The sequence below is a fragment of the Talpa occidentalis genome, unplaced genomic scaffold, assembly GCF_014898055.3.
Source record: "Talpa occidentalis isolate TD23 unplaced genomic scaffold, MPIMG_talOcc4v2.1 talOcc4.14, whole genome shotgun sequence".
NCBI lineage: Eukaryota > Metazoa > Chordata > Mammalia > Eulipotyphla > Talpidae > Talpa > Talpa occidentalis.
The window spans coordinates 87196952-87207265 of NW_023601433.1; positions in this window are offsets into that span (position 1 = coordinate 87196952).

The window sequence follows — 10314 nt, forward strand, 5'->3', positions numbered from 1 at the left end:
TCATCCCAGGATCCTCACCTTAGCTACTCCTGCAAAGACACTTTTTCCAGATAAGGTCATAGTCACAGTTCTCAGGGGTGCAGGTATGGACATATCTTTTTGGGTGGGGGTGGAGATGGAGAGAAGAGCATCATTCAACCCACCACGGTTCTTTTCAATGATGCATTTGAAACCTGGAGTTCCTCTTGTTGCCCAATTATTTCCAGCTGCCCTCTCTGGAAAGCAAGAGGAATTACTGACTAAATTTAAGGTTTAAATGACTTAGCACATTTTCTTCATTTCTGCTCAGTAGTACTGCAACTCAGGAGAAAGCTGGGGGTCCAGAGATTCTGCTTCATAAACCACGGGGGGTTGGTGCCTGGGGGTTCCCCTGGCCCAACACCAAATCTGACAAGGAAGTCGCTTGCCATTTCAAAATGAGCCTTAAAATTTGCAATTTTTTTTCTTTTTTTTTTTTAACATATAGAGTATTTTTTAAAAAAGAGAGAGAGCAAGGGATTATAGATTTAAAGATGTCTAAGAGATAAATTAACCAACTGTGTGTACTGTGGCACAAATACCACTCACTGTTAACATGTAGGAGATATTTGAGACAATCTGAACACTGATAGACTAATTAAGAATGTTAGAGAATTATCACTTAATTTCTTAGTTGTCATAATGGTGTGCTGATTATGTTTAAAGAAAGAGCCCTTATCTTTTAGAAATAAATACTGAAATAGATCAAATTATATAATCATTTCATGTAATGTGTTTAAAAATATTCCAATAGGGCCTCCCTGGTGGCACAGCGGTTGAGCGCTGGGTTGCAAAGCTGCCGGCGACCTCTGCGGCGCAGGTTCGATCCCCGGCTGCTCCCCGGCCACCTGAGGAGGGTCCCACATGGCGCGCAGACCTCTCCTGCCGCCCGCTGCTCCCCTCAGCAGTGTGTGCTTCGGTCTTTCTGCCTGCTCTGCTCCCCGCTCTGGCTCTGGTGAATTCTCTCACCCTCCCGCGCTTCTGACTGTACCCAGTGCATGTATAAACAAAACAAACAAACAAATAAATAAATAAATAAATAACATGCCTCTATTAAAAAAAAAAAGTTAAAAAAAAATATTCCAATAGCAGAGGAAACCAGAAATAGAAAAGGGGAGACTCTTTCATAGTGGTAGCTGGGTATAGAAACATGAAAGTTCAGGGTCCTCCCTTGCTATCAAGTCCCCTGCTATTAAGTTTCTCTTGCTATCAAGCTATCAAGCTATTGCCAGCCACTGCAGCATGAGTTCGATCCCTGGTCAGAGAGCTGAACCACATGGCACGGTAGACCTCTCCTGTCTGTTTCCCCACTACTCCCTTCTGCAGTGTATTTCAGTAGATCAGCCTGTTCTGCTCCCCACTCTGTCTGTGATGAATCCTTCCACACCCCCACACCTCTGGCCTACACCCCAGTTCTTGTATGCCTAAATAAATAATAATAAATCTTTAAAAAATTAAAAGAAACATGGACATTCATTGTCCTGGTCTCTCTGCTTGTATTTATTTTCCTTAATAAAAAGTTAAATAAAATTGAAAACAACTTAAATTTTTACCCATGGAGAAGGAGATAAATTATAGTGACCCTGTTCAATAAGATACTATGTATTTATTAAAAAGAATAATTATTTGCACTAATATAACACTCCCTTTGGGCCAGCCCTGTTCTAAGCATCTCTGCCATCCATGTAGAATGAGAATGAGTTATAGGTATTGACCCAGAAAGATGTCCAAGATATATTACAAGTGAACCCCCCCCACACACACAGTGGACTTGAATTTCTGTAGCATAATCCTAATTTTTTAAGTTAAAAGAATTATATAGGGCCTCTCCGGTGGCGCAGCGGTTGGGCGCTGGGTTGCGAAGCTGCCCGCAGCCTCTGCAGCGCTGGTTCGATCCCGGCTGCTCCCCGGCCAACGGAGGAGGGTCCCACATGGCGTGCAGACCTCTCCTGCTGCCCACTGCTCCCCTCAGCAGTGTACTTCGGTCCTTCTGCCTGCTCTGCTCCCCGCTCTGGCTCTGGTGAATTCTCTCACCCTCCTGCGCTTCTGACTGTACCCAGTGCATGAATAAACAAAACAAACAAACAAACAAACAAATAAATAAATAAACATGCCTCTATAAAAAAAAATTAAAAAAAAAAAAAAAGAATTATATATACTCATTCACATTGCTGGTAGGAATCTAATATGGAAAAGTTTGGTAGTTCCTCAAAAAGTTAAACACAGAGTTGCTCTATGATCTATCCTACTCCTAGGTTTTTTTCTCAAAAGAATTGAAAACAGGACTCAAACATATTCATACATATATGCCCACAGCAGCACTATTTTGTAGCTAAAATTGTGGGAGGGTCAGTTTTATGCCTCAAGTTGGCTGGGCCACTGTGGCCAGATATTTTGTCAAAAATTATTCTGGATGTGCCTGCAAGGGTGTTTTTTGGGTGAGATTAACCTTTAAATTGGTGGACTTTGCAGAAAGCAGATTGCCCTTTATAATATGGGCGAGCCTCTTCCAATCAGTTGAAGACCTTAATAAGACAAAGACTGACCTCCCTCCAATAAGAAGGAATTCTGCCAGTAGACTGGCTTTGGACTTGAGCTACAACATCAGCTCTTGTCTGGGTTTTGAGCCTGCCAGTCTACCCAGGAGATATTGAATTTGCCAGCCTATAAGGAATGGGGCAATTCCTTAAAAAAATATTTTCTATCTACATACATCTTGTATATTCTATTTCTCTGGAGAACTCTGACTAAAGTTCATCAGTAGAAGAATGGATAAAGAAAATGGAGTATATCCTTACAATAGAATATTATCTGCCATTTTTTACTCATATTACATTCTGTGAGCCTTGAAAACATACTAAGTGAAAGGAAGCAGGTGGGAAAAGGTGACATCTTGTACGATTTCATTTGCAGGTAACATCCAGAACAGGCAAGTCATAAAGACATAAAGTATGCTGGAGGTAGAGGAGACCAGAGTGACATTTTAATGGGTTTCTTTTTGGGGTGATGGGAATGTTCTGGATCTGACAGAGGTGGTGTTTACAGCTGTGTGCTGTATGCTTCTGAAGAATGTTTACTTTAGATGGTTAATTCTGCGTTCTGTAAAGTTAGCTCTCACTTACTGTCTGAGCTACTTCACCTCTGTAAGCTCCATTTCCTTGTGTGTAAAATGCTCATGATGGCATCCACAACATTCCGACCCGAGGGCAAAAACGAGCTAATCGAGGAAGGCGCTTAGAACAGTGTACAACAAGAGTGAAGTTAGAAGTCTTAGTTAATATTCCTGTCGTCAGCACCATGATATCCACCAATCTGTGACTAATGCTGCAGAAGGAGAAATTCCCTTTCTGCTATACACATGTCTGCATTGTTTTTCTTGCAAGAAGAAGGTAATCATTTAATCATAGATAAAGGACCTACTTAAATGTATCATAATATGACCCTCAGCGTGTCAATGGGCTTGGCTGGTCTTTGGTTTGACTAAGCAAAGGTGGTTTCACTGTCTAATTTAACAAAGTGCCCATCCCTTTGAGATAAAATTATATCATGTCTCTGAATCAATACTCCTTTACACTGATTATTTATGGGCCTCTTGTGGCAGAACTGGTTGAGTCCCTTGTCAGTCCTGCATTGCAAGAAGAGCAATCAACTCTACTGAAGCACTGCTTTGGGGGGCAGAAGCACAGGCTGGTCTTTACTAACCCCTGTCACACCTGCTCCTTCTCCCTTCTCTCCCTCTTCCTTCCCCCTCCAAACGGGGCTTCTGCGATCAAGATTCTGAGGTTCTCTTTCCGTCTTCCAGCATCCAGTCACCCTCCTTTTGACACAAGCGCCCTGATTTCCTTGGGCGGTTCATTTATCCCTGAATTTTTTAAAAATTTATTTATTTATCCATACAAAAGCTGGGGTACAGGCCAGAGATGCGGGGGTGAGAGGATCCAACAGAGACAGAGTGGGGAACAGAACAGGCAGACTGATTGAAATACACTGCTGAGGGGAGCAGCAGGTGAGTCAGGAGAGATCTGCTTCATCATGTGAGTTTCTCCCTGGCGAGCCGGGAATCGAACTCGTGCTGCAGAGGCTGTGGATTGCTTCATAGTGCAGTGCTTAACCCCTTACACCACCAGGGAGGCCTTGTCCCTGAATTTGGACTGTCTCTGAGGTGTGGGAGGATTTGGCTCCAACCCTAGGCTCTAGGAATAGACATGAGACCAGGGCTGGCAAATTGGAGCCTCCATGCCTGCAGCGACTGTGATTGGCTCAGGCCTGGGCATGCGACTTAAACTAAGGAGACACTGTCTTAGTAGGAGATGCTGTAACAAAATACCACAAACTGGGAGGCTTATAAACAATAGAAATTGATTTCTCACTGTTCTAGCGTCTGAGAAGTCCAACATCCAAATGCCAGCCTTCTGACACTGTCTGTTCATTGCATCTGCGCATGGTGGAAGGGGGAAGGGGGCTGTCGGGGGTCTCCTAACCGCATTCAGGAGGGCTCCACTTTCAAGACCTCGTCACCTCCCAAGGACTCTACCTCCCAATCTCATCACCTTGCGGTTAGGATTCAAAATATGAATTTGGGGAGGGAGGACATAGACATTCAGTCTATGTCAGATGCTAAGCTAAGTTGTTTGCTAGAACTTTTGGAACAGATAATATCGCTTTCTCCTGGGAGTCCCAGATTATTAGAAAATAGCCCAAGAATTTGAGGGACTGTGGAGAAAGCATAGGGCAGGAGCCAAGAGATGAAAGGGATAATCTGCTTTTTAAAAAAGTTTTCAATTTGAAATAATTTCAAATTTACAGAAAAGCCACGCAAAGGAACTCCCACACATTTACCCAAAACTAGCAAGCATAAGCACTTTCTCACTTGCTTTATAATTCTCCCAGAGAGAGAAATGTCATTTCATCTTTAGGATCCAGCTATGCCTAAAACTGGAATCCACTCCTGAATTCTTTAAATTTTTCTCATTAATTTTTTTCCTAGGCCAGTTTGAATATCAAAAACCCAAGAGGAAAGAGTAACTCTTGAAATTCATGAGCGAATGGTGACAAAAACTCTCTTCTCAGAAAAAGAATAAATCCTTTCAATTTCATCAGAGCTAACAGATGATATATTTATTGGTTCTGATGGTAGCTCTGTAGCTTGGGAATAAACTGAGCTCAACTCCCTCATCTGTGAGCCTCTCAATCCACTGGTATATTAAATTCAGTTGCATGGATGTACACGTCTGATAATTTATTGCTAATATTAGAGATTGAATTTTTACTTACTTAAAAAATTAGGTTACTCCTGTCTTGTTTCTCTTTGGCTCAGACCTTGTTCTGAGAACTCTAAAATTTCTTCTGGAATAGGAGAGAGAAAGATCAAATGCCAGCTCATTTAATGGCCATAGTTCATAGTGAGCAACCTTCCATCTTTATTGTAAGTAGTTGTGAAAATGACACATTTAAAAGTTACAAATTATTATCATATTTTATACACTTGCAGGCATGGGTGGGGTCATCAAAATGTAGGTTTGTTTATGGCTTGTGCTCTGCGGGGGGCATAGCATCCATTGTGTCTGTCACCGGGTGGGGGAAGGGGGAGCCATGGGACACCTTGAACCAGAACAGTCTTAAGAAACCCCTCTAAGGCGGCCCTAGCCACCACCCCGTGTCCCTCAGCACTGATTTGAAGCGGCCTCCAATTCAAAATGGCCTAAGTCAAAATGGGGATTTCCTGACTTTTATAACTGAATGGTTCAGGGTTAGAGCTGATCTCAGATATGGCTGGAATCAGGGTTCAAATATTCCCCATCTCTCAATTCCCCCCCCTTAAGTCGCAGCAAATGGCTGCTGCATTTGTGTTGTGTATCCTCTGAGATGCAAGTCCCGCGGGAAAGAGAGAGTCTAGACGCTCCCTCAAAAGTGTGCTGGGATTCACTCTAATTGATGTACACTTAAATCTATAATGTTACCTGCAGGACACCTCGTTCCTTAGCCCTGGGTCACAGGGGCTGCTTCTGGGGATGGGCTCCCGAAGGCCCAGTCAAACCACAGGGGTAGAATGTTGGGGGAGAAATGAATCCCTACAGGGGCCTACCTGGTGGCACAAGGGGTTAAGTCTCAGCACTATGAAGCTATCCGCAGTCCCTGCAGAGTGAGTTAGGTCCCCACCAGGAAGCTGACCCACTTGGCGCAGCAGAACTCTCCTGTCTCCCCGCTGCTCCCCTCAGCAGTGGATTTCAGTAGATCCACCTGTTCTGCTCTTTGTCTCTGGTGAATCCTCTCGCTCCCCACACCTCTGGCCTACACCCCAGCTCTTATATGCATAAATAAAGAAATCTTTTTTTTAAAAAAAAAAGAAACAAATCCTTCCAAACTAGCATGGACTTGTTACAAAGAGCAGATCCAATCCACCCCAAGGAACCATTTTGAAATGCCAGTCAAGAATCAGGTGAGAGCAAATTCCTAGCTGAGGGCCCACCCCACCCCAAAAGTGGAAAAACAAAACCCATGATTTCTTGGACACCCAGAGGATGTTATGACAGGATTATCACGTGTGGTTAGAAGTCACCTCCAATTCTTGGGGCTCAAGGCAAACTCTTTCCCTCTGACAGACGGCTTCTCAGAAAGAGTGTCCCAAACAGCCTGTCCCAACTTCCTCTGCCTGACCGGTCCTGCCGCAGTACTTCCCCTCTGCTTTCAGCCAGATCTCACGTTGTCCCCTCGTCTCTCTTGTGCCAATTTGCTAGACCACAGGTGTCCCTCCTTTGACAAATATCTGGCTTTCTGATAGTATCACTTAGGAACCAGTGCTGCAGTATAATAGAAAACCCTGTTGCCTTGGTTTAAACATATGGGGGAGGATTGTTTATCTTTCGCAGAAGAACATACAGGGAAGAGAGGTGTGGGGCGCTGATAGTGCCCAAGGGGCACGACCTGCTGAGGTGTGTTAGCAATCATTCCATCCAGATGCCCACATTATATCTGTATCAACTCATCAAATAAAAATATTCCTTAGAAAAGAATTTTTAAAAGACCTGCTAGGGTGACTGGACACTACTATTAGGAACATTTCCTGTCCAAAATCCTTAGCATCTGTGCCTTGTTCTCCAGCCAGCCCTTTATGGCGGCAAGATGGCGGAACTGCCTCCTGGTTTATTTTCATGTTCAACCAGAAAAAAGGAAGAAATGTCAAGGCTTTCAAACTTATTAATATGAGGGCTTGCCTTTTGAATTTCAAAGTATTAAAAGATACATTTTTTAAAGGGTAAAAGCATATCTCATCCAATGACAAAAGGAACAATGCATCAGAGAATTTATTTCACTTGTTAACTAGTAAGATGTGAAAAACAATTCGAAGGAGAATGTTAAAGCGCACACACAGGCCATCACAGCTACATACACAAGCAATCAGGAATGCAGAGATAAATTTTCACAGAGTTGGTAAACTAACCAACAGAGAAATAATCAATTGTAATTGGACCAGGCACAATTTATTTGTACTTCTATGGACAAGAATCAACTGCATTACTTTCTTCCTACAATTTATAAAATGGTAAAAATAGCTTAAAGACAATGAAAGATGAAGACGCCCATTTAAAAATCTTTCACAAATGGGGCCTCCCTGGTGGCGCAAAGGGTTAAGACACAGCACTGTGAAGCCATCCACAGTTTGATCCCTGGCCAGGGAGCTGACCCCACACGGCAAGGCAGACCTTTCCTGTCTCCCCAGCTGCTCCCCTCAGCAATTGTATTTCAGTTAATCTGCCTGGTCTGTTCCCCACTCTGTATCTGGTGAATCCTCTCACCCCCACCCCCCACACCTCTGGCCTATATGCCAGTTCTTGTATGCATAAATAAATCTTTTTTTAAAATAATAGGGCCTCCTGGGTTGCACAGTGGGTTGACCGCTGCGCTGTGAAGCTGTCCGCAGCCTCTGCAGTGCGGGTTCGATCCCGGCCGACTGGTGAGAATCCCACATGGCGCGCCAGATCTCTCCTGTGGCACCCGCTGATCCCCTCAGCAGTGTATTTCTGTCGTCTGCCTGTTCTGCTCCCTGCTGTCTCTAGTGAATCCTCTCACCCTCCCACGCCTCTGGCTTGTACCCCAGCTCTCGTATTAAAAAAATATATATATGCTATTTGTAATCTGCATATCATAATATTTTAAAAAATCTTCCACTAAGTTCCCCAACAGAAGGGACACCCTCTGGATGTACCCATATCTTCACGGACCAGAACCGTTGCTGCAAGGGAGGCTGGGGAGTCAAGTATCTTTAGCTTGACACGCTGCTATCTCAAGTGAAATAGGGCTGTTATTAAGGAAGTCCATCTCAATTATACACCCACTTGGTGTGTTAGATTATTTAATAAATGTTAGCATGTGAGTGTGAGGGTGGTTGCAGTGACATCTGTTGTTTTTGATACTTAAGCATCACTCCCTTTTCTGGTCATAGGACCTCAGTTTCCCTTAGGATGCACCCTGGCCCCATCCCTCCCAGCCAGCTCCAAAGGAGGGCACTTAACTCCAGATTGTCTAGTTACGGTGACTGATTTAGGGAAAGACACAGCTGAAGCTCAGCCTAGCCGATTCAACTTTTGAACTTTCCTTGGAACAAAACTGAGACTTACACTAGAAAATATAAGACTTAAGCCTGAAAGATGTTTAGTTCATTTCCTGACAATACTTGCTGCACAAGCAGATTCCCATGTCCCTTGCAAGAAGCCCACTGCCTCTCTCAAAAGGCCTGTGACTTCCTGGTGAAAAGCCATCTCAATATTTATTTAATACGTTGTTTCTCCTCTTGGTACCTGAGAGCCTCCGGGCTGTGGCATATGCTGTGAAGGGCAGACCTGGGTCTGAATGCCAGTGGTGTCAGGCAGCTCCACCCGGAAAACAGAGCCCCATCTAAGCACTTAGAGGGCAGGAGAACTGCTTCCAAAGGGTTGATTACACAGGAAATGGAATTGCTGCAGAGTTAAACAGAGGTGGTGAGGCAAGCTGCAGATGAGCGACAAGAAGCCACCATCTCTAGGCCAGAGAAGGGGCTATGTTACAGGAGCCCACGGCCCGGGACCCCCTAAAATGCAAAGGGAGGTGACCAGAAAAGGGACTGATGCTTAAGGGAGAGACAGCTACTTCCAGAGACACTGCTCAAGGTGGGATGTGGTGGCTGGGAAGGGGCTTGCCCATTGCTGCCTGCCAGGGGCTGACCCTCGCTGGAAGTTTGGGACCAAGGAAGCCTGGAAATGCAAAGTGGAGCAGGAAAAGGCTGAGGAATAGAAGTGAAGATGTTGAGCCTTGTCCACAAGGCTGATCACCTGTTTGTATTCCATCGCCTCCAACACGCCCTTGATGTAAGATGCACCACTAAGAGAGAAAAAAGTTTGTGTACCGCTAAGCAAAAAAAGCTGCCAGGTAAACTGTGACACAAGGTTGACTCCACCCACTGCAGAGCAACTTGATATGTTACAATGTGAAAAATACGCACCTTAAAACCAATGAAATATGCTATTAGCTGTGTGAGCTTAAGCATATGTGAATTTCAAGTCATATCCATTGAATTCACCAACTGGACACTGAAGACAATACCTACTTCTTGGGATGTTTTGCAAGAATGAAATCAATGGGGGCCTCCCCGGTGGCGCAGGGGTTGAGCGCTGGGTTGCGAAGCTGCCCGCAGCCTCTGCAGAGCTGGTTCGATCCCCGGCTGCCGGTGAGGGTCCCGCATGGTGCACAGACCTCTCCTGCCGCCCGCTGCTCCCCTCAGCAGTGTCCTTCGGTCCCTCTGCCTGCTCTGCTCCCCGCTCTGGCTCTGGTGAATTCTCTCACCCTCCTGCGCTTCTGACTGTACCCAGTGCTTGTATAAATAAATAAATAAATCTTTAAAAAAAAAATAAAATCAATGGACATGTTTAAGATGTTCAATTTAATGAGTGTAGGGACTTGGTGCCTTCTTGGTAAGGGTAACCCCGTGCCTTGCATTGTGCCTGGTGCATAGTAGGAAGACAAGAAAGTTTTGTGGAATTAATTCACCTGGACTCTGCCCCCAACAGAGCAGGTCTGGGACGCCTTGGGCGGGTATGAACACAGAGTTGGAATCAAACATGCTCAGGCACCCCATCTTTCCCTGATGTCAGGCAGAAGGGCTCTCTTGGGAGATGTCCACACTCGCGGGGGGAAACGATTATGCCAGGTGGCTTCACACTCCCCAAGTTGCCAGGGGACAACGAAGGATGGTGAAAGGACTGTGGCGGTAAAGAAGAGGAGAGCCGGGCCAAGTGTCTCACAGGCAGGGAGTTTATTGCG